We start from the raw sequence: 6,000 nt of genomic DNA on the forward strand, positions 1-6,000 counted from the left end.
CTCCTGGAAAGGAGAAAGGAATCTTTCATATGACATGACATCTCTTCTTTGATTTATTCATCTCTATATACCAACATGTAAATTTGTCTTCCATTGTGCTAGATTTTATCACTCCTATGCTATTCTGGAGATTTTTCTTTTTTCCTTAAAAGCCTGGACAGCAAATCTAATTGTGAAGTTAAAATTTGCAAAACTACTTTGAGAGGCCAAGGAAGGAGGATCACTTGAGGCCAGGAGTTTAAGACCAGCCTGTGCAATATAGTGATGTCCCCCATCTCTACAAAAAAAGTTTTAAAAATTATCTGGGTATGGTAGCACCTACCTGTAGTCCCAGCTACTTGGCAGGCTGAGGCAGGAGGATCACTTGAGCGCAGAAATTTGTTGTTGTTGTTGTTTTTTTTTTCCAATTACAGGTGTTTTATTGAGCAGAGATAGTGAAGTTCCTTATGCTGTTATTTCAAAAGTGTTTCCTGATTTCTTTTTAACGAATGTCTTAAAATACAAGCAATCAGGACCCTTTAAATAAGGCAGTATGTTCACAAATCAAAATAGCTTTCTGCTGGCATCAGTTGATTCAACATCAACATGCAGTGTCCAGAATTAATAAGCGGTTCTTTAATGTTTATTTAAATATATTCCAGAAGAGTGTTTATAATTCATTTACAAGTGCAGTACTGCGCCAGCAAATGTTACTTGATCTCTTGTATAAATAATGCCAATTAAGAATTAGTCCTGGAATAGTTTTTGAATTTCTAGCTCTGGAGATCAAAACCACAATTGTAAATGGTATAAAGATGTAAGAATCATATTGTGATCAAGTCAATCTCAAAAATAGAGAATCCAGACCCTTCCCAGATAATTTAAGAACTGAGAAGTTTTCCTCAACGTAAACATGATGGCCTTTCAATGTGATACAACTATATCAAACTTGAGAATATGAGTATTTAGATGACCAATGTACAGACATTAATAGAATTTAAAAAACACATTTAAATCTGAAGTGGAAAAAAGGACAATTTACAAAGAATTACAGAGCTTTAATCATCATCAGAGTCTGAATCATATTTCTTTCCTCAGATAGTTTCCTTTTCCAGCTTTGTGAAGTTTGTTCCAAATTTCTTTTGGTTCTGAAATGGTGTCTCCATTAAATTTCCACTGTAATTAAGAATGTCAGAACAACCGAGCCTCCATTCTACACTTTCTGTGGTGAAGTCATCTGTATTTCCTAGGTCAGTAAACCCAACAACATAATCCTGTGTTTTCCCGTCTTTTACCAGTGCTAGTGTGGGAATGACTTTGATACAGAGTCTCTCACAAAGGAAAGGTGCTTTTTCCACATTCAGCTTCAAAAATTTGGTCTCGAGATGTTTCTTGGACAATATGGCCAGATGTGTGTCTAGTATTTTACATCTGAATGCGGAGTCTCTGTAGAAATGGCAAACCACCTTTTCACTCTCCTTGACTTCTTGAAAAAAGTCTCTTTCACTAGGGATTTCTCTATATTCCCCATGTCCTTTAGAAAGCCATTCTTGTTTCTGCTGTTGAGCTTTCCTTAGTGCCTCAAGTCTCTTTTCTTTAAGGCATTCCAATTCATCCTCATCCATCTGATCCAGTTTTTGAATTTCAGAATCCAAATGTTCTTCCACTAGTTTGGTAGTCTGAAGCAGCTGATTCTTCAGGACTTTGGAAAACATGTCAACAGATGCATCAGCTTCCGTTCTTCTGAACGGTGCAGAGCTCAGCCTGGGTGCTGAGCTCTCAGTAATGTCTGAGAAGTAAGAGAGCGGCAGTTTCAAAAGAGAGGTCCACTCAGGCTTTTGCCTTGCAGTAGCTGCTGGCGGCTGCCGAGCACAGGAATTTGAAGCTGCAATGGGCTATGATCGCACCACTGCACTCCAGCCTGGGCAACACAGCGACTAACAAAATTTTTTTTTTAATTTGCAAAAGTCTATGGGACACAAATTACTTGATTTCTAGTATAACAGGAAAACCAGTGATATGCAGGTTCAATATCTCTAAATGGCTAACATATTTAACAGGGAAACTGGCAAACATGGTATCTATGTGAAGAGTACAGGACTCAACTGATTTCTATTGACAGCTGTAAATATGTCCATAGAAAATAGTGACCCATATGGCTCAATCCTCGAGAGGTGTCAGGTCCACCAAGGAGTAATTTCAAAAGGACTCTTCTGCTTGTATATTTCAAGAACCAAGAACCATGAAAGGGGTCCATGCCATCTTTTAAAATATCCTTTTCCGTACACTTTGATCACATAGCAGCTATTCTTTCTTTCTTTTCTCTTCCCCCATATCCCTTTCTTCTCCTGCATTCCTTTCTTTCCTAGTTTCTCTTCTGCTTCTCACATGTTATTTTATAGACTCCAAAGATAGAGTCTGAATCTTCAGAGAGCAGAGGAAGGAATGAGACAGGAGACCAAGCCAGAATCCTCTTCAGTGAGCTGGAGAAAGGACAGGACCTTCAATGTTCTTGTTGCTTTACTCCTTCTTTTATTTATTTTTTTATTTTTGAGACTTGAGTCTCACTCTATTGCCCAGGCTGGAGTGCAGTGGCGCAGTCTCGGCTCACTGCAACCTCCACCTCCTGGGTTCAAGTGATTCTCATGCCTCAGCCTCCTGAGTAGCTGGGATTACAGGCGCACATCACCACACCCAGCTAATTTTTGTATTTTTAGTAGAGGTGGGGTTTCACCATGTTAGCCAGTCTGGTCTCGAACTCCTGACCTCAAATGATTCACCCGCCTTGGCCTCCCAAAGTGCTGGGATTACAGGCATGAGCCACCGCACCTGGCCTACTGCTACTTTTAATGACAAAATCTCTGAATATTTTTGCCAGTGATTCCAATGCCAAACCATTATTCTGTGAAACTTTCGAAGTATACTTTGAAGAAGTCTCTTTGTCCCTTTAGCAATGTGTGAATTAATGCCCTCAGAGAAACTCTACTTATGACTGACAATTCTTGGGATATTTGAAGTATTTTAGTTCACTTTTTAGACAAAACAATGAAAACTCAAATTCCCTGGAAACCAGTTGAGGAAAACCTTGGGGCAAAATAGGAAAAGATAATCTTTGTTCCCTCCGTATCATCATACCTTTGAACTTTTCAAACACCACACTGCCTACAGAGAATGTTTATTTTCTTCAGTAGGTTCTAGCCTTCCTCCATTTCAGGCAAACTTTAGTACAATCTGAGATTAGAAGATTCAGGAACTGGGTTTCAGGAATCATTGAGAAATAAAATCATTTTCTCTTTCTCAATTCCAGTTTTCTACTTGTTAAAATTTCCTTTAAGGAACATTTCTTAAATTGTCAAAAATTACTATAAAAGTTCTGTGAAAAATAACAGCTGTTAGCTTCAGGAATTTTGTTAATTCCCTTGTACATTTTTCATGTGTATAATAATATTTGAACAGAAAAATAATGCATCACAGATGTTAAAAAAGAGGATTAGTTGAATTGGCAAAAGTATGTAGGCAAAAAATTATAAAGGGCATTAGCTTTAATAAATTAATTATCAGTAGTATTTCTTAGTAGCTGAATATTTATTTCCATGTATTTTTTTCTTTTTGTGTGTATAAATTTAAGGGGCAAAAGTACAGTTTTGTTACCTGGGTATATTGTGTAGTGGTGAAGTCTGGGCTTTTAGTGTAGCCGTCATCCAAATATACATTGTACCTATTTTTGTGATTTTTTTTTTTTTTTTTGAGACGGAGTCTCGCTCTGTGGCCCAGGCTGGAGTGCAGTGGCGCGATCTCGGCTCACTGCAAGCTCCGCCTCCCGGGTTCCCGCCATTCTCCTGTCTCAGCCTCCCGAGTAGCTGGGACTACAGGCGCCTCCACCACGCCCGGCTAATTTTTTGTATTTTTAGTAGAGACAGGGTTTCACCATGTTAGTCAGGATGGTCTCAATCTCCTGGCCTCGTGATCTGCTTGCCTCGGCCTCCCAAAGTGCTGGTATTACAAGCATGAGCCACCGCGCCCGGCCTTTTGTGATTTCAAGTATCTTCTCCTTCTAGCTACCTTTCTTCATCTAATTCTATTTATTTCAGGGTTTACCAACAAATTAAGTAAAAATATTTAAAATGTGTGGTCACTTATGTGGAACTTATTTGAACAGAAAGCTCTGAATCTTTAAATTTAAAAAGTTTATTTATTACAAGATTTCTACCTTGTTTTAGCCTTTCTAGAGTTCCTTTTTTAAAAACTTGTGCCTAATAACTCTCTTTATAAAAACAAAATGTTGGATTTTATATCAACATATCACTAGCAGATGTTAGGTTTTGCCCCTGTTGGCTGCTTTCTTGAAGTGATTTTTATTTTTTCTTCACTTTTCCAGAATAAATTAAATAGGAAAATAAACAAAAGAAAATGGTCATGTAGGCCTGCTGGTTGAGGTCAACAATTGTCTTAAAGTTAGCCTCAGAACATCTTTAATAGTTATGAACATGTTCCAAAAGCACTGGCAGAAGTTCATAAAATAAGGTGAAGAGATGATTATTTTCATAACTGCTAACAACTCCAAGTCAAATAATTCCCAGTCAAATGAAACCTTTTGTGTTTCTTTTCCTCCCAACTTTAAGAACAAAAGTTTTTGTATTCTCTATTACTCATCGAAGATAGTCTGGTTTGACTAACAATATTTACTTTACATTGCTACAATTTTAAAATTACTAAAAAGGTGTTATTTAAATTAACACTTTTAATTGAAAACATGACAAGGAAAAACTGGAGAAGTGTTATACAAGTTTTTTTTTTTTTTTTGACAGAGTCTCTCTCTGTCACCCAGGCTGGAGTACAGTAGTGCGATCTTGGCTCACTGCAACCTCTACCTCCTGGGTTCAAGTGATTCTCCTGCCTCAGCCTCCCAAGTAGCTGGGATTACAGGCACCCGCCACCACACCTGGCTAATTTTTGTATTTTCAGTAGAGACGAGGTTTCACCATGTTGGCCAGGCTGGTCTGAAACTCCTGACCTCAAGTGAACTGCCCATCTCGGCCTCTCAAAGTGGTAGGATTACAGATGTGAGCCAGTGCACCCGGCCCAAAGATTTTGTTTGTTTGTTTATTTGTTTGTTTTTGAGACAGAGTCTGGCTCTGTTGCCCAGGCTGGAGTGCAGTGGAGCGATCTCGCCTCACTGCAAGCTCTGCCTCCTGGGTTCACACCATTGTCCTGCCTCAGTCTCCCAAGTCACTGGGATTACAGGTGCCTGCCACCACGCCCAGCTAATTTTTTTGTATTTTTAGTAGAGACGGGGTTTCACTGTGTTAGCCAGATGGTCTCGATCTCCTGACCTCGTGATCCACCCACCTCAGCCTCCCAAAGTGCTGGGATTACAGGCGTGAGTCACCACACCCGGCCACCTGCTTTAAAAGTATAGTACCACAGTATCATGTATAAAAGCAAGTTATACAAACTACGGGTATCAATTATATCATAAGTTTCATAAAAATAAAAATTTACGGCCATGTGGTTTTGATAGTTACTGAAAGACAATTATTATACTGATATGTTTTAGATCTGCGTCCCACCCAAATCTCATGTTCAGTTGTAATTCCTAATGCTGGAAGTAGGGCTGGTGGAGGGTGATGGGATCATGGGAGCAGTTTCTCATGAATGGCTTAACACAATCCCCTTGGTACTGTTGTCATGATAGTGAGTGAGTTCTCCTGAGATCTGGTTGTTTAAAAGTGTGTAGCCCGCCCGCCCTTCCTTCTTTCTTTCCTTCCTTCCTTCTTTCTTTCCTTCCTTCCTTCCTTCCTTCCTTCCTTCCTTCCTTCCTTCCTTCCTTCCTTCCTTCCTTCCTTCCCTCTCTCCCTCCCTCCCTCCTTCCTTCCTTCCTTCCTTCCCCTTTTTCCTCCTCCTCTTCCTTCTCTTTCTCCTTCCTTCCTTCCTTCCTTCCTTCCTTCCTTCCTTCCTTCCTTCCTTCCTTCCTTTCCTTCCTTCCTTCCTTCCTTCCTTCCTTCCTTCCTTCCTTCCTTC

General features: G+C 39.5%; 1 protein-coding gene and 1 pseudogene across 4 annotated transcripts in view; both read right to left on the reverse strand.

The window, feature by feature from the left end:
• The window catches only part of JAM2 (junctional adhesion molecule 2), a 78,544-nt gene that overhangs the window by 35,075 nt on the left and 37,469 nt on the right, over nt 1-6,000 (reverse strand). The gene's annotated exons all lie outside the window — the stretch shown is intronic.
• On the reverse strand, nt 408-1,840 carry LOC112620990 (annotated as a pseudogene). Its single transcript, XR_003118636.1, has one exon. The product of XR_003118636.1 is annotated as a thioredoxin domain-containing protein 9 pseudogene (transcript).

This window comes from Theropithecus gelada, chromosome 3 (genome assembly GCF_003255815.1).
Source record: "Theropithecus gelada isolate Dixy chromosome 3, Tgel_1.0, whole genome shotgun sequence".
Taxonomy (NCBI): Eukaryota; Metazoa; Chordata; class Mammalia; order Primates; family Cercopithecidae; genus Theropithecus; species Theropithecus gelada.